At 39.5% G+C, this 23,061-nt stretch overlaps 1 long non-coding RNA gene across 1 annotated transcript in view; it reads right to left on the bottom strand.

The window, feature by feature from the left end:
* LOC139623567 (uncharacterized) overlaps positions 1-23,061 on the bottom strand; it is a 37,657-nt gene that overhangs the window by 1,755 nt on the left and 12,841 nt on the right. The window contains exons 7-10 of the long non-coding RNA XR_011691550.1: positions 22,224-22,391; positions 17,877-17,989; positions 15,598-15,725; positions 13,635-13,766 (exon numbers count right to left, since the gene is read on the bottom strand). This is a non-coding gene — a long non-coding RNA (uncharacterized lncRNA). The remainder of the gene's footprint in view (positions 1-13,634; positions 13,767-15,597; positions 15,726-17,876; positions 17,990-22,223; positions 22,392-23,061) is intronic.

Raw genomic sequence — 23,061 nt, 5'->3', positions numbered from 1 at the left:
TAATAGCAGGAAGGAGCGAAGGAGAGGTCGATGGTATTTGCTCTACATGCAAATGCGAAACACACTCTATTCTGTTTCAGGAAGCTGCTTCAGATGAACACATCTGAGAGAATTACACCCGGGAGGCTAGGTGCAAAACTGGCTCCAATATCTTGACTTTTTTGGAGAAGACGTTTTATAGTTCTGACATTTGATGTTTTAATCGGGAGCAGCTTGCAGGGAGGTAACAGGCAGGAGCTGAAGGACACTCTGACAGGACGGATGGATGGTGATGGTTATAGGACAGGCTCTGTTCCCACAGCAATCACAATGGTTTCATCTGGTTTAAAACCACAACGCCGACACCCACATCCACAGCATGGAGAGTTGAAAGGGTTTTTCAAGCAGAGAAAACAGACCTTGTGTCCTGATTTGCTATGACTTCACTGTGAGCCAAACCTCCCAGCGTCAGAGGCCACATTAACCAGTAAGCTTTCAGTTATTACTATATTACTGATTTCAGTTTACTCTAGTGCACTGAAATAACACACACCATGTGGGCTTCAGGCTTATATGTGCTTCTGAAAACATACATGTAAATGCACTTGTGTAGTGGGTGAGTGTGATCAGGATAAGGTTTATATTATATATCAGAGGGTCTTTTCTTAAGGTGTAATTATGCCTGTGTCCTATTTTGTTCATGGTTGTCTATGCTCCTCATGTTTTACTGTTATATTCTGTGTTATTCATTTAATTCTTTTAACATAAGTACTTAAACATTTGTACTGTTTACTATGATGCTTTTACTGTTAGCAATTTGTAACTTTGTTCAAAAAAGTGTCATATTAATAAAGTTGCTATTAAAATCATTATTATTATTTTTGATTCATATCAAAAGCATGAAGAAAATTACACTTATAGAGTTTGATGCAATGTCCATCTGATTGAAATAAATTGGCTTGAACAGTTGTGTCATGTAAACTGAAATCGTAGAGGGGATGAAGGAAATGAGAGTTTACAGCTACATGAACATACAGTATGTATATGTAGAAGTATGTATATATTCTATGTGTGCATGTTTTAATGTGAAAAGCTAATCGGGTCTCTCTGTATTAAAAACACCATGTTTAAGTCATAGACTCTGGGTCTGAAAAGTGAAGCGAATGCTGAAGAGCCTTAAACCTGCATCCTATCTAATGACCATGAGGGGGCGACTCCACTGGTTGTAAAAAGAAGTCAGATTGAAGTCTATGTGAAAATGTCTCTACTTCTTAATTGATTTATTACCTCAGTAAATGTTTTCCTAATGAGTTTATGGTCTCAGTCTCTAGTTTCAGGTTTTCTTCAATACAACATGATGTCCATTTAGGGGAAAACAGACAACAAAGCAAGGTATGCATTAGGGCGGGGCTACCTTGTGATTGACAGACTGTACCAGACACAGCGACCTGCCTGACAATCAGGATAGAGAACAGAGCAGGTCACCTCCACCCCTCACTCCTCCTCAGCTCCACCTTCTTGTCCAAATATGGTTTCTTCTGGTTTCAAAAAACCAAGATGGCGACGGCCAAATTGCAAACTCAAGGCTTCAAAACACAAACAAACTAATGAATGGCGTTGCTGTGGGTTGCCACTTGATTTATGTTTGAGTTATTTTTATTTCCTTATTGCATCATTTTGTTACAGCTGTCTTTCATGTACTCTTTGCATTGCAACACAAACACACCTGTGTAACATGATGAACTGCAGCTTTTGAAACCTGATGTGAATAATGTAATAAACAACCAATAAAGTATAACAAAACAAGTCAGACATTATTCCACATTTTCCCCTGAAGACACTAAAACCAACAATGAATTTGTCTTTATGGCTCCTGTCATTGATTTTAGTTGTTGTCCAAACAGTGATATGGTTGTAAAATCATTTAAAACAGTTACAGAATAAACTGCTCTCACATGTTGATCACAGTGAAAGTGTTTCAGTGGGCTCAAATGAGAAGAGCCAATCCTCCTGATTAACAGATCACATTATTCTTTTTGCTTCTAAATGCTGTTTTTTCAGTTGGTGTTAAGCTACTGTGACCCTTTGTGTAAATGTTTCACACTAAAAGCCCAACAGAGAAAGGAGGGATTATACCTGTGAGCCACTGGAAGACTTGAAACATCTGTGCAGGAGTAAGAGAAACTCGGAGCAGCAGAGTCGTGAGCATTTCCATCAGTACTGATGAGAATGAATGCTGTGGAAATGTACTCTATGACTCTGTACTCTACTCTAAATCTACTCCTGAATTTATCCAGACAACAGGTTAACAGAGTTAAATAGCAACAAAAGCAACTAATGTGGCAGCAGGTCAGAAAATAGGAAGATGTTTTACTAAAAAATACACTTAAAAACAGGAAAATTAGGAATTAATGCCAAAATTTAAGAATTTATTTTAACTTTAGATTAACCCAGCAAAAAACTTTATAAATATTCCTATGTGCTTCCACTACATCCAGTCTTTTCATGTGTTTTTTCTGTCTGGTTGTCGGGGAATTTGAAAGTCCTTTAATCAGACACTTATACACTGGCTATATGCACAGCAAACTATTTTCCATTTAACCCCAAACCTCAACCATCTCTGTGAAGTATCTATTCTTCCTTGCTTTTCCTGTGTGTGTGTGTGTGTGTGTGTCTGTGAGGAAAAGACAGGCACAGTGATAACACACATGTAAGTGTGTGTTTTAGTGCACGTGTATGGGTCTGCTCACATGTGTAATAGATGTGTAATATGTGTTCCCAGGCCTCATCACTGCTGTCAGCACGTCAGATCTTCAGCGTGTGTGACGGAGGATTGTTTTACTGGAGTCATACAGCTGGAACCGCCCGCCGTCTCTCCACTGTACCCACTCCTTTTTATTTCAGCCCAACTTCCCTCACAAGACAGCAGTGTGTATGTGTGTTCATCTGTGTGTTTGTGAATACACATCTGATTGGAGTGTGTTTGTGTGCCTCTATGTGTGGGAAAGTACAGTACGTAAGAGTGTATGCAGAGTATCTGACAGTTTGTACTGCAGGCCAACATCTAATGGGGCGTCCCAGAGGTGCTGTGGGATTCCTGCGGGACCAGAGGACAACTACACCATTTGTTTCAGAAGTTGGACTGTGGTCAACAAGACCAGACTGGAAACCAGCTCTTATACTTAGAGTTTTTCATGCCACGAAGTGCAATTATAAAATGGGGACGTGACGTGTGACTATAGTTCAGGAAATGTAATTAATTACAAATATATAATTTAACAAACTGGAGCCGTAAAGTAAAGGAGGTCCAGGGCAGAGGTCTTTGAAATTATATGAAGACTTAAAGGAACATCCCACTAATTTCAGCAAGTTACTCGTGTGACATCTGTCAGTTTGGCTTTGGAGACTATAATTTCTTATCCTGCTTTGCAAACTCGGTGCATAGAGAATGAAAGATGTCGGTGTTTACGAGTCAGGGAGGGTCTGATGAAAATGCCATCAAGTTGTTTTATGGGAACTTAAGGATCCAGCATTTCTGAGCTTGAACCATTCAAGGAACTAAAAGCCAGGTTATCTGAGCCTATGCTGCTGCTGATTTTGACAATTGTTTTGTATGATACTCTTGATAATCCTTAAACCTGTGTAAAGTATTAAACCGATTTCCTGAGTTGACCTAAAGATTTAAAAGGTTTTAATTGAAAACAGAACTGGAGTGATGTTATCTGCATATGTGTGTCTGTGGTACAGAAGCTCATTTCTGCTGCTGGTAAAACAACTGACCACCTAAATATTCTTCAATATTAAGTGTTTTTCTTCTTGATGTTATAAATTATATCACTTACTTTTTTATTACTTTAATATGATTTTTAAAAAGTCTCTTAAATTTGACTTATAAAAACGAGAGAAAGAGAAAGTGTCTGTGAAAAACTGCTAATGAATAATTAAAAAAAAAAAAAAATCACAGTTCGCATATTCTGGTTGAAATTCATATATATTTTTCTATGCGCTTGAAGATCCAATCATCACTAAGGCGTATGTCATATGCAAGAGAGCCAATAAAAACAAATGAAATGGTCAAGGTTGTCATATTTAGATTTAAGGTGTGTTGATTGATTCACGACGTCAACTCATGCATTGAGTTACGTGAAAGAAAACATTCCACCTTAGAAGTTGCCAGTAGCTGCCAGTAAGTGTAAAAGAAAACAGTGATTTTCACAGTTCCTCTGTTAGCATCCATACCTGTGAGGATACTAGAAAATATCTGTTGAAAAACAGAAAATTACTGTCAGGTTAAAAACATAGTTCATTATCTTCATGATGTTTAACATCTATTACTGTCATTGTACAAGGAGTCTCCCTGTAATTGAATGGGCCTGATGCAGCTGATAAAACTAATATTAAAGGCACAGCAGCTTGCATTTTTGCATTGACAAAAAACTTATTTATATCTCATCTATTACTATTCATGCAAGCGGCCATCATTGTGGAGGTCTGACAAAGCTGCACTGCAACTCAACACAATTTACAAAAAAGGCTCAATATCAGCTCACAGTCACAGCCATATATGACTAGTCATTTGACTGATAACAAGATACTGAGACAATATGGACATAACCCTCTACAGCAGTATTACTGTAACCTGTTCTTTTTGTAAATAATTGAGTTGGCACATGATGAATTATTCATAAAGTAAGTCTAACATTTGATCATGTGGTCAGTTGTAGCTGACAAATTAGAAACTTGCACGTCGTAGGTGCGCTCCGGTGCTTAAACAAATAGCACTACACCCCTGTCTCATGATATGTTGTGAGCTTTGTGTCTGTGTCTTGATGTGCATGCTCCCCAGCTGCAGCCCAGGCCGAGGGCATCTGGCTCAGATGGATTTTGGGTCAAGTCCTGCTGGAGCAGCAAACACACTAACAAGCATGAAGAGACACAGTCAGGATCAGTTTCACTGAACACCGAGTCGCACACATGTAGGCAGAGCAGACCGACTGCTGTTTACTTTAAAAATCTGGAGGCCTACAACAGTAACGGCAACGTGACAAGATGAAGCAGAAAAGGTATTGCAGCTCTTCGTGGCTTTTTTTTTTTTTCACAAACTGTGGTCGTAGCTTCTGAGCTCATTTCAATGGAAAGATGTTAAAATCTGCATATTCAAAGTATAAATTAGCCTCAAAACTCCATTTAACAATTTTTAACAAGGCACGGGCATAAGACATACTGTGTATAATTTATACCAGCCAGATCAACAGATGACTGACAGATCTGTTCTCCATTCAGACATTAATATGAAACCTAGCATGATTTACTGTACTGCACATGTTCAGAGACAATTACAGTCTATCTCACTGAAGAATTTCCTTTGTGCATGTGTTTGGATATGATAAAATTTTAAATACACAGACATGGCAGAAAAAAATCATCTGAAATTGTTGCACAAAGATGTGTACAAAGACACATCTCAGTTTGTAGATCAAGTGTCCCAACTAGCTATCAATGATGTAATGATATAATTTCATTTTGGAGTCCAACAGTGTAGCATTTATCCTGCTGTTGCATCTGGAAACATCCAAAGACATGAAAAGACCTGAGTAATGAGTTCATTGCCATGAGAGGAGACACAAGTGCTTCTCAGCAGACATGTTTATGAGCAGATACATGATTAAGAAGAGATGGTGTGACACAAAGATGCTCCTCATCTGTGAAATTAAAGGTCGTCCACCGGGCACTTCCTCTCATTCGTGTCTCTCTTCTCTCTCAAGCATAATTCCCACTACAGACCTTCACGTTCAACTCCAAGCTGGTGTCACACCCTTTTTGATTTTAATAACTAAACATAAATAACTGTTGTACAGCAGCTATTCCAGGATGAAAGCAAATAACAACAATAACTACTTGTATGTGCAACAACACACAGGAGAACACCAGGTGTATTCCTCATGTTCCTAACAAGCAAAGACCAGAGGATATAACGTTACGCTAACATCTGCTGCAACATCACTTTTTTTCAGGTGACACTGCTAAACTATCAATGAAGGAATTTCCTGTGTAAACATCCACTCCAGAATCACATTAGTTCAGCTTCACCTCATCTGGACTGACATTTTTTAACCTCATGAAATCAAATGACGCATATATGTTGCATGTATCACTTATGTTAGCATTTCTGTGGCCCACAATGAAAGAATTACAGCCACTTTTGTAGCTGTTGGGCCTCAACCTTGTGCCTGCCACATTTCAATATTCATCTAATATCATTTCTGCCTTTATTAAGGCTTCTCTCCTTAAGTCCAATCAAGTTTATTATTTTACCGTCTTATCCTCCCTGCTGGTGCTGCTCAGGCATCAAATTATAAATGGCAATTTGGCAACACTGACCAATTCACTTTTGAGAGTTAAAATACAAGTAAAGTCCTTCATATGTCCTGATACAATTTTGCACAGATTCAAATAAAAATGAGAGTTTTTATTGATTAACCTGATCTGATGTAGTCTTCATTCTCCCTGATCAAATTAGAAGCTCCTCCACTCAGACAAAAGACAGGTCAATGCAAAAGCACAAAATCTAACTTGAGAGTATAATAAGTGACATAATAAGAGCACACACAAAGGATGACTCAGGGTATGTGACCCTTTGCTTTTTGGGTCAATGTTTTTCTCTTATTTTTAATGGTCACTCGTTCTACAGGTAAAACTGGAATGACTGACCTCGACCTTGTTGATAAGATGATCATTAGTGGTGACGGTGTGAGTCCTGAGACTGTTAAGAGTTACGGCTGGATTTATTTATATAAGTAATTTTAATTTTATTATCTATTAACACAAATAGCATAATTATTATAAATTTATAGATTATAGATTATTTTCTAATGATTGCATATTTCTTATCAAATTACATAATAATTTAACTTAATTTTTTAAAATATTTTTTTTAAATAATTGCTACAAAAAAAAAACTGGTTACTTATTATACACGGGTTCATTCAGTTTCTTGTTTTATTAATGTTTTTATTCGTATATAATGATTTACTCTGATATATAATGTAATATATTTTGAGGAATTGTTTGTTAGTTACTCAAAGAACACACCGGTGTCTAACAGAATCAGCCATGCAGCTGTAAGTTTAAATAATTTCACATAGGTATTCAGATAAATATCTGTACAACGTTCCAGAAGGTTAATGAGTTTCTCTGCTGCCTGTTTTCAGCCTCTACACACTGCACCTCTGCTGGGTTTATTCAGCTGCCTTCACCGGCCTCAGCAACAAGGGATTCGCACCTGCCACCATCCGGGGGCAGACTGACGAGCCCCTGCTTACCGTCCAAACTCACGGGGCTCCCACCCACCCACATTAATTATAATTACATTTCCAGCTTCCTCTTCTTCCTCTTCTTCTTCTTCAACCTACATGTGTTCAAAACAGTGCACTGTCACTTCATATATTTCCCTGAATCAAGCACCGATCTGTCATTAAAGACAGTGATTTATTCTCATCAGGCAGCTCCAGTATGAATAATGTGCAGTCACTGCTCATTGTTTTGTTTTAATTGAGTTTTTTTGGAAGGGGGGCGGTGGGCAGCCACTTCTCGGCAGTGTTTTATTAGTTTTTATCGCCACAAAGACAGGAACGTGTGGAGTGAGAGAAATATGACAGCAGAGGTCGAGCCAGGACTCGAACACACGCAGTCAGAGTACATTTTTCCAGGCGAGAGCGGGGGAATGAGACTTGTGCGGTCGAGCTTGGACTGAGTGAGTGACCAGGGAGTTCATCACTGGCTCATCAGTGTGTTTTTTTGTCAAGGGTTGGCCAATTCCAGCTGCACGGCCGCCAATGATGTGCATTTGCTCGTGCACTGGACTGTAAATTTGTATATCTGCAAACTGCAAACACATGTTCTTCTCTAAATCTGTCAATAGTCAACATGGTGAGACTGTTCTACACCCACAGGAGCTTTATATTTGAATGATGGACAAATTATCCTTAATTTTCCCTCTACCTATTTCCTCTTCAGGGATTAATCATGTTCCTCTCAACTAATACTGATGTTCCTCTATCAGCCTTTTATTATAGACTGAATGTCGTCATTGCTTTAAAACGCTCTTATGTTGTTTACTCTTCATTACATTCCTGTTTTTTATGTTGGCTTCATTCCTCCCCTGTACATATCCTACATCGTTTACCACAACGTTTCAATTGACTCAAACCTGAAATATAAGGGATTTCATTGTTCATTTTCTCAAACCTGCAAAAACTCTCACCACTTGGGGTCAAAGGAAACAAGCTGTAAACACAACACTAATATATTATCACCTTTTAGGCTGATATGGTGAACTTGTTGTCAATTTGCACATCCAACAGTTAATGGGCAACATTAGCCTTAGTTTGTCTCTGAACATGTGGCAAACGTAAGTCCAGAACTGATTCTCCTTTCAACCCTGTGTTTGCTCTCCACCAACTGCTGACGTTCTTTAGCTGCTAAATGCTCCACCATGCTCACAACTGGCTAACTGTCTGTCTGCTGTTTGGTGCCTGCCTGGTAGCATTTGCTGAGAGTTTAGAGACCTTTTCACAGAAAATAAAATCTGCCAGCTGCAGCTGAAAATGACAAGAGACGTGATAGTGAACCAAACAGTTGTGGGCTGGAAAAGAAAAACAACAGCTGAAACTAACTATACTATAAAAGTCTGCAGAACTGACTGCACCTGCAAAGTCAGCCACATTTAGAATTAACTGATTATTTTGATGTACCAATAAGTATCAAATGATCCTCTCTACTGTCTTTTGGTCTGGATGTTTGTTGTAAGAGACAAATGTCATTTTTCTTCAGATATCTTTAAACATCTTTCCGAAGAAAATATGCATTACAGGTCAGTTCTGGCTCATATCTGACAAAGAAATTAATAAATTCAGTTGCATGTTCAGAGTGGCCTACAGTGTGGTCTGCTTCAGTCAAAAAAAATCTTCATTCAGCAACCATATTGGGCCATATTGGTATAAATTAGACAGGTTTATGCAGCACATGCAGCCTTATTAGAAAATAATTCTGATGTAATCCTGCAAATAGTGGCTGTTGGCAGATAAGACAAAACATGATGGAATGTTGGTCTTCACGAACCCGTATCAGACAAATACTGCTGCCCACACACACACACACACACACACACACACACACACACGCACAGAGTGTACCTGGCAGCAACACAGCAACAAACCGTGCTCAGGAAACACAGACTTTCTGGAAAACTCCCAGGTCTTAACATCATCCAACCTCTCTGTGTTTTTTTTTTTTTTTATTTCCCTCCTCCATCTCCCTCACTGCTAGAAATGGAAAGACGCATGAGGCGTGCAGCCTCAAGGGTTGACTCCAGGCCAGAAAGAAGAGGAGGAAGAAGATGACAGTGAGATTTGACAGAAGCATCCAGATCTCCACAACTGTGGCAACCGGCATCGTCTACCACTATACTGTACCTTTCCAGTTCAGATGGAAAGAGGAGGAAACATGACAGCTTTGAACTGTTCTCTTGAGACTGAACGACCTTCAGGCTGTTTCATAGGGTTTCAGAGATGCTGTGTCCAGACTCCACAGCTGACTAACCTTTGATAAACAAGCAAGAGATACTTCTGGCAGCTGAAATCCTCAGGGGGATCCCCTCCCTGCTACCAGCAATGAAAACGTATCTGTCTGTCGTACGTCCTTTGACCTCTCTAGCTCAATGTGAGATCCCTCTGTCCCTGCAGCATGCGTCACCACAGGCTGGCAGTATGTCCATGCTCTCTTCAAACAGACTGTTACTATGATTTAAAATGGCTACGCAAGGCAGGCGGAGAGGATGTTAGCTTAAAAACACCAACTGGTGCACAAGCAGCAGCTTTTCTTTCCTCATGTAGAGGTCCACGCCTGCCAGAGAGATCCTCATCCACCCAGCTGTTCATCTCTGAGCAGAAAAGACAAGGAGAAACAATTAAGGGTCATGGGCAAAGCTAACTATCCATAACTGCACTGAGAGAGCTGAGGAGTAATGAGTCCCAAATACTGTACCGCAGTTCACGGGTGAACGAAGGGGAGCGAGCTACGCTAATGGAAACGATGCGCGCTGATCAGTGCATGATGCGCGCCCAGCTCCAGGATTGAATATCATAAGGAAACCCATATGGGGTGAGGTGGGAGATGGGAGGTTTATCCTCTCGAGAAGGTGCGTTGGAGTGACACCACATCTGTGCATCAGTAGCGTACTCTTCCACAAAAGAGATCCAACTTCTTTGGATTCTGCACTAATCAAGACCCGGGAAAGAAAAAAAAAAAAACGGAGAGGATTCGGATCATTGAAGCAGCGATTGTAAAAAACTGAGTATTGTTGCCTTGGAAACCCGAACACAGCCGATGTAAATAATGTGATCTATTGGTGCCATCTGGAAAAGATTGGGTCGAAGAGTGCCTCATTCTCTGCCTCTTCTCTTTGCTATATGTGAAGGGATCCATTACCATGTTTATTTGTGCAGCTAAGCCTTGGTCGGCGAATAGGATTATGTAGTGGGGGATTGAGAGTAGATCCTACACAAACAGTACTATTAAAGCTGGATTTCTGATATATCCTGAACAATAATGGATTTACAAGGCAGGAGTTTTTTCCTCTCTCCTTCTCACAACCTCTTCATTTTCCAGAAATTGAAACCAGACCCACAGAGAGGAGCGCGGCTCTTCTGCTATGTGTGCAGTGAGAGGGAGAGCAAGCAGGCCAGATCAGTATTTATTATAGCTTTAAAACACATATATATGGCAGTGAGAGAGGAAGAGGGAGAGCCTGCACTGTCCCCTTTTTGGTAGCTCTTAAAAAGTTTGTGTTGCAGCAAGAGAGCATGAAAGGAAGAAGGCGGTGGGTGTCTTTATCAAAGCTTAAAGCTGGTGCATTTGTGTTTTTTTGTTTTTTTGGGTCTGCTAACCAATAAAAAGACAGAAACTAACAATGCATTAGTGTGTTTCTAAATACTTTCCGACTTTTCTAAACTGTCTGTGGCTCTCAGTCTTAAGCCCATTGATTCCTACTGAAGACAAAAATCTTTAAAAACTGTTTTTTATTCAGTAAATAAAATTTCTTCAAACAGCTGGGCTCTGTAGTTTTTGTTACTCAAACTTTTTGTCCCTGGTTTGAGTCCAGCTAAGGACCTTTGTATAAATAACTAATCCAACCAGGCCTGAAACAGAGATCCTGAAACTAACCAGTATTCCTATATTGAAATATTACCTGCTCCAGGTTTTCTGTACATCCGTTAGTCTTTATAATTTAAAATAATGACTTAATAATAATTGACTATATAATAATACAAGCTCTGTTGATATTGTGTTTTATATACATTGCCATATAAATTTGCAAGCAATCAAATTACCAAAAAACTACTGACACACAGTGAACCTGGGGCCCCTGGAGGTCTGGGGGCCTGGAGTCCAGCCTGGTTGCACGTCATAGCCGCTCTCTCTTATTGCTTATTTCCTTTCACCTCTGTTCTGTCCACTATTAAAGGCAGAAAGGCCTAAAATACTAAATAATTATACTCCCACTACTGTGTCTATAAGAGAGAGAGAGAGAGAGAGAGAGAGAGAGAGAGAGAGAGAGAGAGAGAGAGAGAGAGTGTGAGTGAGTGAGTGAGTGAGTGAGTGAGTGAGTGAGTGAGTGAGTGTGTGTGTGTGTGTGTGTGTGTGTGTGTGTGTGTGTGTGTGTGTGTGTGTGTGTGTCAGAAAAAGAAGCAGATGTAGTAGTATTGTATGGTTTTTCCATTTCAGGCATGACCTGCTGTAAACTGTCCAGTCCAGACCAGACTCTCTCTCAAATCCCCTCATCTCTGTCATCACCATACTTACCTTTCTATATCATGTACACCAGAGGCCAATGTAAAAGACTCCCTCATGTATTTCTCCTCCACTGTTCAGCAGAACAACAAGGTCAGTGCCCTGTTCATGGCTACTGTGCAGTATACAGAGCTAATTCTATGTTATTTAAAAATAAAATAAATAAATCTGGACAGTTTTAAAATAGGGATTTTTTTTTTTATTAAACTGGTAATTTCAAACTACCAGCTGAAAATCAGATATAAAAAATAAAATGCATCACATTGTGTTTTTTCAGAACAGTTTAGAAACTCTGTTCTCTCCAGTACTACCCATTCAGTGATATTATCAGTGGTAATATTGTGTATAGGCAATTATGTTTGTTTGTATTTGAGCCTAAAATTTTGCAGTGTCTTTGCATTAATTTGTCATAATTTGTCTTGATAAAGCACTGTAGACATACTGCATGCTGAAGAGTTTACACACACATTAACACACTATTAGGATTTTTTGTACAATGCACAGTTGCATACAGGACACACATGTATGCACACACACGCACACATGTACGCACAAACATGCACACAGTAAATAGTTTTTCCAGTTTGATGCTGAGTCAGGATATTTGATTTTGTGTGTGTGTGTGTGTGTGTGTGTGTGTGTGCTTATTTAGGAATGAAGTCTACAAATCTATCAGCATGGATGGACAGATGGATGGAGGTATGGAAGTTATTGTTGTGCCTTGTAATGTATCGCTGTTATCAGAATTTCACTGAGTCCCTTTAAATCACAGGATGATTCAGCCAGCTATTATTTCTGATAAATCCAGATTAAATGCTCCTAAATCTAGATACAAATCTAAATAAGGAGAAAGACCAGGCACTCAACATGACCAGTTTTGTAACTTAGTTTTACTTTGTAAACTATTCCAACATTTCATTGTAATTTTAGATTAATTTTCAGTTTCGTCTTCATGTCTATTTTTTCTGACTGATTTCATTTAATTTCCAACTTCACAAATCTATTTCTGTTTAACTTCAATTAAATTAGAGGGGGAAAAATTTTACATGTAACCTGGCAGACTTTCCCTGTTGAACAATCCTTGTCTTGCTGACTGATCACAACAGCTTTATTAGCGCACAACACTTCATTCTGATGGCTCTCCACTTTCTTCCCCAATAATACCAGCATCCCTTTCTTTTCCATATTTAAAAACATGTTTATGATGTCAATTTATGCCTTTTACTTTTTGTACTCAAAACTCTTTAGTATATTCTTTATGTGAATTTCTCTATAGGGATAAATAAAGTATTTATTATCTTATCTTATTCAAAATGTTACCAAATCACATATTTGGTGGCTTGAATCCTCTATCAAAACTGTGCCCTGTTGCATGTGTTACATTGTACAGCCCAGGGATATATTGCCATCTAGTGCATTAACTCGCTGCTGTTACAAGGAAAGAAATAAAAAATAAAAAGATAAATAAAAAAACCTAGTTATAATTTCTACTGTTTTTAATTTCAGTTCATTCAATTACAATCAAAGTTTCCAATTAGAGACCTGATTTTATGTGATGACATCTTAATAATCCGTGGATTATTTTATGTTCACTGCTTTCCTTTACAGATATTTCCTCCAATACATTTGTGATCTTTATGATCTAACTTCTTGTTTTCCATTTCGTAAAGGTTTGATTCTGCATGTAAATCATATATATCAGTATGTCCATTACCAACATGACACTGCTGTGACATGGACGTGAACAGCAGATAATCAGGTCCATGCTTAGCAACTCATTTAGCACCATCAGTTAGGAAACTTACCGGGGCCTCACCAGGACGTCTTGGGTAAAACAGCCTCAAGTATAATGTGACTTGATGGCTTGTGTTGATTTCTGCTGAAGGCTGCAGACCTCAAAGCTGTCATCCCCGTGTGTGTGTCAACGCCAGGAAAGACTGGTCATCGAGAGATGGAGACAAGCAAACTGTCAGCATCACACACACACACACTGCAGAGACTGGAGACAGGAGATAACAGATAAGAGAGAAATACTGTGTGAAGGTGCTGTAGATGTGAATGAACTGCTGACAGGGAAAGAAAAACTTTGTGTTATAATGAGTGTAACGTCCTGATCTGACGATTGCTGTAATACAACTGTGGTTTAAATTTCATTCAGTTTAGAAAAAGTTTTCCACACTAAAAACACTGACTTTTAATGTTTATTTGAATATGTTAAAAAAAAAAACCCACTGAGAAACTTTTAGTAGCTGAAACAGTTTTTGTGTTCTTTCAGTCTGGCCAGATACTCAAGGGATCTGATCTGATGTTTCTGGTGTTTGTTTTGATTTGTTAATTGAACTGTTGGGATTTGTTGACCTTACCCTGTAAAGTGTTTTGAGATAATGTATATTATGATTTGGCACTGTACAAACAAAATCGAATTAAATTGAATTAAACTGAAGTGATTTAATATTGTGGCTGTGCAGTGATATTCATGTAGTCATACACGGGTAAATAGACAAAATAAAGAGTGTATAAAAATGTTAACACACATTTTACATTAGTCAAGAACAGGAGTAACTAATAAGATGTTTTCTATTTATGTGTACAACATGTGTATATGCGTATGTAAACATGTATGCTGGCTCACTGGTATGTCTTACTGGAACACCTAAAATAAGTGAAGCCACTGTGACTTTTTCAACACCTGTGCTTTTCCTGCTGTGACAAAAAAATGTAAGAAAGGTCAGCTGCATTAAACTGGCATATGAGTATTTATAATGGCACATGGAAAAAGAAAAAGAGAAAGAAAAAGAGAGCAGACGTGAGGTGAAAAACGTCAACGCTGTCATCGAGAGATGACGGCTCAGAGGTTGTAATGCCCTCAACTTTACTGAGGGCTATGCACTGTGAGTCTGTAGCTAAAATACAGCAATAAAATCAGTCCTAGCTTCTGTAGACATGAAACTATACTGAAACTGTCCTCATGTAAACTGACATGAACTGATAATGATGTCTGTATGTGAGTGGGTGTGTTCTGCAGTTGGCTGGGTGATAGTTATGGTGGTGGGAGTGTGTGATGGGGGCAGGAAGATGAGAGCTGACACTGTAGTATTCTGCAGTTGATAATGTAATGTTTGCTGATATTATCTACTGATATTCAGTGTCCACACCTACTGTACATGTCAGCAAACAAGGTACGAGGCACTGCAGAGTGGAAATGTCAAACACACAGATCTCAAAGCCATTACATGTGTGTGTTATAATTAATCTGGGTTAGGCAATGAAGATCATCTGATGGTGCTTCAAGAATTGAATCAAAACCAGTAACATATATAAGACACTAGACTATAAAACATGAAATCATATCGCTGACATTAAATAAATTATAAAACAATTGGAATCAAGAGGAAAACTATACCATTTATCAAAGAGATGAAAACTTGATAAGGTAAATATTTACAATAACAAAGGAAAAAGTTATTAATTTGGAAATCCAACTGAGCTGAAAGGGCGCAATGAGTCCAAGACAGCTGGGAGACAAGAATGACAGACACTTGAACAAAGTTTGATTACATCAAAAGAGAAAAAGTATGAAATAAAACCAGAGAAAATGAGAGAGAAAACAAAAACCTGGAAACTGTCTACGACTCCACAACTCAGTGCGGAGGTTCGACCTGTCAGCAGCACCATCAGCCAACAACCCAGAGAGAGCTACACAAGTCAGAGCTCCTCCACGAACACCAACCCAAACTGTGGAGACCAGCATAATCAAGACACACTCACACACACACGCTGATTATCAGGCCTGGTGATTTCTGGTTGGCTGCACTGATGTGTGGTTAGCCATCATCTGGATTATATTTCTGCTCTGTAATCCAGTAGAGGGAGAGCAGGAGGAGGAAGGAGCTGGGCTGAAGAGACAGAGAGATAAAGAAGACAAAAAGAGTGAGAGATGAGAAGAGTATGACAGATGAGGCAACGCTCTGCTCTCTCCTTCTTTTTCTCTAATTTGGCTTCCACTGCCGAGCCAAGAGGAAGTGGAGCTGCCATGTCTCCTTTCCCCCACAATCCCTCACCATGGCTGGCGGCAGACCGCCCCGGGGCCGGGCCTCTTCCCACCGGAGCTCCCTCTGAGAGTGAGGTGTCGGTTTCAATCGCAACGATTTCTCAGGGACCAGGACTTTTTTTCCCTAGCGGGGGAACCAGGATTCTCACAGTGGTTATCCCTCCTTAGCAATGTAAATTAGCTGGGAGTGACCTCCCTCCTGGTCTGTATTATACACTGGTTTGTTAATTTGATGCCTTTGTGCTGACAGACAGAGAGACGATGCTAAAAGACATTGTTTCTAACAGTATGTGCAGAGACCAGGATATTAGCCTACACTTTCTCTAATCACATATAAATATCATATGCAGATGGTTTGACCCAGTCTGTCATTTTTTCTGACTATTAATGACTCATCCCATCATGGTTAAAAACTGTCATACGTGTGCTTCCTGTAGATACTTGTGCATTTTTGTTTATAACCCTTACTGAAGTTAGACTCAAATTCAAATTCAATAAAACTTGGTTATCCACTACAAAATGATGGAAATGTGTCTTTGTTGTGTCTCACAAGTGAAAAACACACAGTACACACCACAGCCACGTTAGATAAGAGACATTAATATTAAGTTTGTCATGTCCAGGTGGACTTAAAATTGATAACCTATTCGGAGGATTAAAATGTGCTGTTGATTAGTCTGTAGAGATGTAGAGATCTGATACTCAGGACTGGTGATGTGTTGTTATTTTACCCACCTACTTAATGAGACATTTTTGAGTTGGGAGGGAGAGAGTTGCACTGGGAGAAAATTTTGAAAGTTCAGCATCAATTCTGTGAGTGACGTCTAAAGAGCCGTTAAAATACTTTTCCAGTCTTTTACACTCCTTAGCAAAGGAAGGTGGGTTTTCCTTTATTTAGAATCAATAAGGACTCCATGTATTTTCAAGGCCAAATATCTTAAATTACCAATGAGTTTGTAAGTGATAGCCAATCCTATATTTTGAATTCATTTTAAAATGACTCATAAGAATAAGATCTTTATTGGCCTAAAAGGAAATTGTGTGAATAAAATGTAAAAAAAAAGAAAGAAAGAAAAAGTGACCAAAGATATAATTGTTTATAATAAAGTGACCAATAAAAAAATTTAATTAGCATGATAGCATAGCAATGACGGTGATTATTTATAATGCTGCCCTTGAATATTAGACTAATACACCTGAGAAAAGTTTGTCTGAACTGATATCCTTGGAGTTATGTACTATCTATTAATTATCAATGGCTTTAAACCATAGACTGTAAATAAAAATGAACGTAGCCTCTGTGACATCACTCACAGGTTTTGAAGCTCACAGTGAGCTGCTCCACCGTTGCCATCTTGGCAGTGCCTGACTCCACCTAACTCCCGGCTAATCCAAAAATGTGCAAAGAGGTGGGGTGTGTGTGTGTGTGTGAGACTTCAGTGCATGCTGGTTTGAGGCAAGCATACCCACCTGCCACAATTCAAACGGATGAGTCATAAGAAAAAAATCCCGACCTGCACAGTTGTCATGAAGGAGGAAATTAACTGTTTTTTGTACCAGGCTGTGAACAAGTTTATTTCTGCCAATACAGTTGAGAATTTTAACATAGGAGTCTATGGGGACTGACTGGATCCAACCTCAACCGGTCATTTGAAGAAGTGTAGTTTTTTGGACTTCCATGTTGGCTTCATTTTTCAGCCCTGGAGGTTGCTGCTTGCTTAAAACTGATATTAATTCTGATGAGATAAATGTACTCTGTGGAAAAATGTCAGTAATTTGCTGTACATTAGGTAAAATTATTTTTATATGGCAAAAAACACCAAGAAATATAAAATCCAGTCAATAACATATTAACAGGCGCTGGAACTATTTATCCTAATTATCATCATTAATAAAACCCTGTTCTCTGTTTATCTCAACCACCAACACTTACCTAATATTATTCAAACACATACACACAACACATGCACATATTTTAACACCCTACATCTCTCACACATGTGCAGCAGACTTCTGAGGCAGATTGATGTTCCACATGTAGCAGAGTGCCGGGGTTCTCAACCTGCTCTACAGATGTATGGATGCTGGGGTGTCCGTGCAGCTAAGACACTGAGTGAGTGAGAAACAGAGAGAAACAGGAGCAATATTTCAGAACAACAGACTACAGCAGGAAAAAAAAGTCATGACGTGAGATTCTTTGGCTGTGATGCAGCATCTGACACTTTTGTGAGCTCTGCTATAAAAACCTCAAACTGAGATACAAAAATGGATAAAGAGAAGATGTGAGAAAAGATCTGGGCTAACATCAGAAGACTTGCTTGTAAACTCTGCTGTAAGCCTGTACAGCAGCATTATCTTGTGCAAATTACAGCGATATATGCAACTATGTTGCATTATTTTGAAGTCCATAGCACCACCTGGTTTTCTTTTGTTTCACTTGCCAGACAGAAGATTCTGTAAAGTGTTTAAAGGTTTCCTTCAGTATCCACGGCTGACAGTTAAAGATCAGCGTTTTGGGATACACTCTTCTTTGATGTCCTTCTGAGAATGACTGATACTAATATCTCATATCTGTGCCTCGAGTGCAGAGCTGGAGTGAGGCTGTGTTTAGCCTACATTATCATACAGGAGTGAGACAGGGAAGCCTGGCTCTGTCCAAAATGTGAAAATATGCTGAAAGCTGACTAATTCACATGCCATATCTTGTTTGTCTAATCTGTACACAAACAGAAATGTAAAAATAATAACTTGTGGTTTCATGGAGAGTTACAGGAAGGAACAGCTAGCTTCTGGAAGTCTTTTCTCATTAAGGTTGTAAGGTTTGTTCAATGGTGCCTTTAGAGCAGCCAAAACCTGTGCTCACCAACTGTATCTGGCAACCCACACTGCAGCCCACCCTACATCCTGTTTTCACAGTTCTTACTAGTCTGTTTGTTTCTTTCCCAGCCCCAGTCTTTATGCTAGGCTACACTAACCACATCCATGAGTCCATCTCTGCACTTCTCTCATAAGCATATTTCCCAAAATGAAAATTGATTATACTGGTGTGCAAAGACGAACTAATGAAATGCATAGTTAGCCGGTCAGAAAGCTGACTTCATGTTCACCTTAAATCCACTACAGTTTGATGACGTATTCTTAACTTAAGGTCCACTTACTACCTTACTTACTAGCTTTTCCAAGCTTTCAAATGCATCTCTCGTCAATGGATACTGAGTGAGACTGAGCCATTGTTAACTTAATTTGTTTCTCCTGTCAAAAATCTGCAATAAAAAAGGTCTTTCAACTGCTGATGAGACCTTCAAATTAAAAAAATCCCAAGTTGGCCGACATATGTCGTCCGTACCAGTTCTTCTAATGACTGTGAACTTACAAACATTTCCTCTTAGGGGCAGTGCACCAGTTTGGTGGTGATTTCTAGCTCCTTACTGCTGGAGCAGTAAAAATGTGGAACTTGTATGATGGCTACATCTGTAGTTAAAATAGCGTGAAAGCCTCAGTACTTCCCCCTGAAGCCTCCGAGGCTGGGCCGGCTCCCAGCAAGGAGGAACCCTGGAGAGTCATCTCCGTAATTCAGACAACAACTGGCACACAGGCAGCGCCGGCCCTTTGTCTGTCTTTCTTTGTGGCATACACATGCAAGATGGATTTCAGCAGTTACAACAACAACAACAACAGCAGCAACACATGGCTGAATCCTTTTGAAAGCTCATATCAAAACACTGTCCGACAGAATGTGACAGTAATGTGAAATACAGGAAGCACGCATATGACAGATAATTAAAACTTAAATGGCAATAGGCTACTCAGTTGATCCTGGTTGAGTAAACATCCACGTCACACCTCTTGTCTAATAACTAACTGACTGAGTTTTACAAGGCAGTTCAATGAGGTTTTTTAGCCTCTTAACAATTTAATACAGCACAGTTTTTTAGGTCTCACACACACGCGCACATAAATAGAGCTTCAGAGGTTTTTGATGGGAAATAAACATAGAGATGAAGAGAGGAAGAGGCAAGAGGTCAGGGACATGAGTACATCTCATCTTGGAGAATGCTTAAGAGACGCTCTATCAAAGCCGCTTTCCTTCCGCCCATAAATATCAGCTCAATGAATAATATAGTCTCCTGCCATCCTGCGGGCATCAAGTCAAAATCACAGATCTGGTCAACACATGAGAAAGATACAGCCCAAACAGTATGTCTCATACAACTGTAGTTACAGAGCCTTGTGTTTTACTGCGACAAGGTGGCCTGATAGTTAAGATGAGGCTCAAAATGTCCATTAACATCAGTCTTATATAAGTTAAAAAACCTTTAAAAGAATAAAATGCACTAAGAGCTGAGAATCTTTCTTTCACTGAGTTTAAAGAACAGACATTAGACTATCTCTACTTCTATTTCTACAACTGCATTAACTGGTTTTGTGACCACTTGGGGGCAGTGAAACAAACTAAGTCTGCCACAAAATTAAAACCAGTTACCTGTTGTGACCGATTGGTGGACATATACTACACCTTTAAATGTTGTTGTGTACGTGTATGGAAACAGTAAAACCAAAACAATAAGCTGAAAGACACTAAAACAGTCTGTTGAGGGGAACTGCACATTACAAATTCAAATAATTTCATTGATTGGTAACATAACAAAATGATTAACACAGCTTGGTTGGTGCTGAGGTCAGATGCAGGCTGAAGCCAAATTAGGAAGAGATATTCTTCTACTTGAGTCAAAACAAAAGGTTTAAAAAATTGTGGGTGAAGCTGGGATAATTTGGTTGTGGACAAGTGCATTGATTGGACCTTTTACTGCGGTAAATTTGTGATGATTTGTGAATTTTTTTTTTAAAGGGAGAATAAAGGGCTTTTGTGGGTGAAGAGTGGTGATTGGCTGATTTCCACCAAGATGTCGATTTGGGAGAAAGAAATGTAAAAATTACAAAATCCTTCATTTGAAAGGGGACTGAATGTACCCAAATGATCCTTCTGTAGGATCTTTTTTTTTTTCAACCAGAGCAATTTACATAAATCTGTACCACAGGGCTGTTGACAGATCTGTCATTTGTTTTTATCATTTTTAATGCCATGTTTTTTAACAATCATATATTTCTTTAAAAAGTTGCCAATGCAACCACAGTCCTCTCCTAAGCAGTTCCACAACATCCACCTTGCTCATGTGTATCAGTAACTGCTGGCAGGGAGTGGAGGATAAGACATTCTGCAGTTTTCCCCTCTGTGGGAAGGAGAAGGGGATTCCTGAAGAGATTTTTACCAGGAAGCCACAAGTCTTAAATAGCCTGTCGGAGGATTACTGCAGGAACTCCGCAGAGCCGGGCTGACAGAGAAATATGGCTTCTAACACATCCATGCTTCTTTTATCAGCCATGGCAAGTAAGAAGGGCATTTCATCTTTTTTCTATCTTCTCTCTTTTTTTTTTTTTTTTTTTTTGGAAGACGGAAAGGGAGATGAGGAGAGGCGGAGGGCAATGTTCCTTCTTTCCATCAGAGATGCGGAGCTGAGGACTTCTGCCAGCGAGCAGAGCTTTGAAAGTGAAACGTAAGAATGGCAGATCACAGAGGCCAAAGAAAAATGATATTCTCCTCGTTACGACTCCCCCAGCCAGAACCTTTGTTGTGGGGGCTTCTGCTTTTAACTGGAAACAGGTCCAGGCACCTCCTGTGTTTCTGCAGTGTCCCACACACACATACGTATGCTCACACGTGTACAGTACTTTCATGTACTCACACACACATTCAAACTCTCCATCATTTCTAGATCCCTTAAACCCTGGTGACAGCTTGTTAAACCTGACGCCACGTGCAAAGCCTCTTTCTCTGCAGGGTCTTTGTCCTCATCTGTCAGTGGAGACCCCGGGTGGCCAGGTGTGGGCGTCCTACTGTTATGGCAGGTAGAGACCAACGGCCACGTTGCAGGTACGATCACAGAGTGCAGAAGGGGAGAGGTCTACAACATCCCTCCTGCGCGTGTACTGTAAATCTATCAACACCACCCTGTTCTCGCTTTCTATCTCCCCCTGAGAAGTGTTTCACAAGCTGACATCTGAGTGCATCTGATGTGGTCATTGAAGTTTTACTTTTCTTTTTTTTTTCCTTCATGCTATCAGATATTCATCTTTTATTTTGAAGAGAAGTGTGACGGATAATACAAAAGACTGAGGGTAAAAATGAAACTGGCCATCAGCCACCAGTATATATCAAACTAATTTGTCCTCTGTAGCATTTTGTTTTGAACCCAGTCTGGAATGATAATAAAAAATGAAGATCAAAAGAGAATTAAATTCAACTTAGAGTAAAATACTGTGCATGTAATGTGTCACGTCTCACTGGAAAGTCTTCTGGGGACGACGTGGCAGAGCAGCTCCTTCCTTCTCCTCTCCGTCTCATTTTGGTCCTTTGAGCTGCTGGTTCTCACAGAGTCGTAGTGCTGGCGCTGAAGGAGACTTTTATAGCCGCGACTGAGCCTGAATTCCTGGTTTGGATGTTTTCCCCTCCCTGCAAAAGATGAAAATCATATTAACAAGATTATTTTATATTGCAAGCGTAAATTTTATTTTTATTGCATTATGCCAATAAGGTGAAATAATGCCATTTTATTTCATCACAGTTAACAACAGTGAGATTTGATCAGATCACTCCCAGAGATATCTTCGGTAGAAAGGTGTTTTGCATTAAAAATAGAATTTGTCCTCAGTAAAGCAAAACGCCAGCTCTCTCTATTGGATTAAACGACTTCTTAAAATTGATACTTTATGATTTTTTTTGCAGTGTAGACACGGTGCTTAAATGAAACACCCCAGAGCCGACACCAGTACAACATAGCCTCTCACTTCATCCTTCGAGGAGTACCACACACACACACACACACACACACACACACAAAATACTCATGCTTTCCATTTGCTATCTGATATGACTTATTTTTGTGGATTTAATGCTTTGTTGAATCAAACAGAGAATGTGTAAAACAAATGTGGCGCCACTTTTCATTTGGTAAATTAGCCTTTTGTGCCCGTCACCCTGGTTCCTTATTGTGGGCTGGGGGGGTGAGGGTGGGGGGGCCAACAGGCTTCAGAGGCAGTGCCAAGGCCTGTGGCGAGGGGGGCGTAGCTTTAGCATGTGAGCGCTCATCTTTTTGGAATTAAAAGAGGAGGTGATTGACAAC

This window comes from Trachinotus anak, unplaced genomic scaffold (genome assembly GCF_046630095.1).
Source record: "Trachinotus anak isolate AG129_WGS33_773 ecotype Australia unplaced genomic scaffold, CSIRO_AGI_Tana_v1 ptg000001l, whole genome shotgun sequence".
Classification (NCBI taxonomy): Eukaryota; Metazoa; Chordata; class Actinopteri; order Carangiformes; family Carangidae; genus Trachinotus; species Trachinotus anak.
This window is presented reverse-complemented; position numbering and strand designations above follow the sequence as displayed.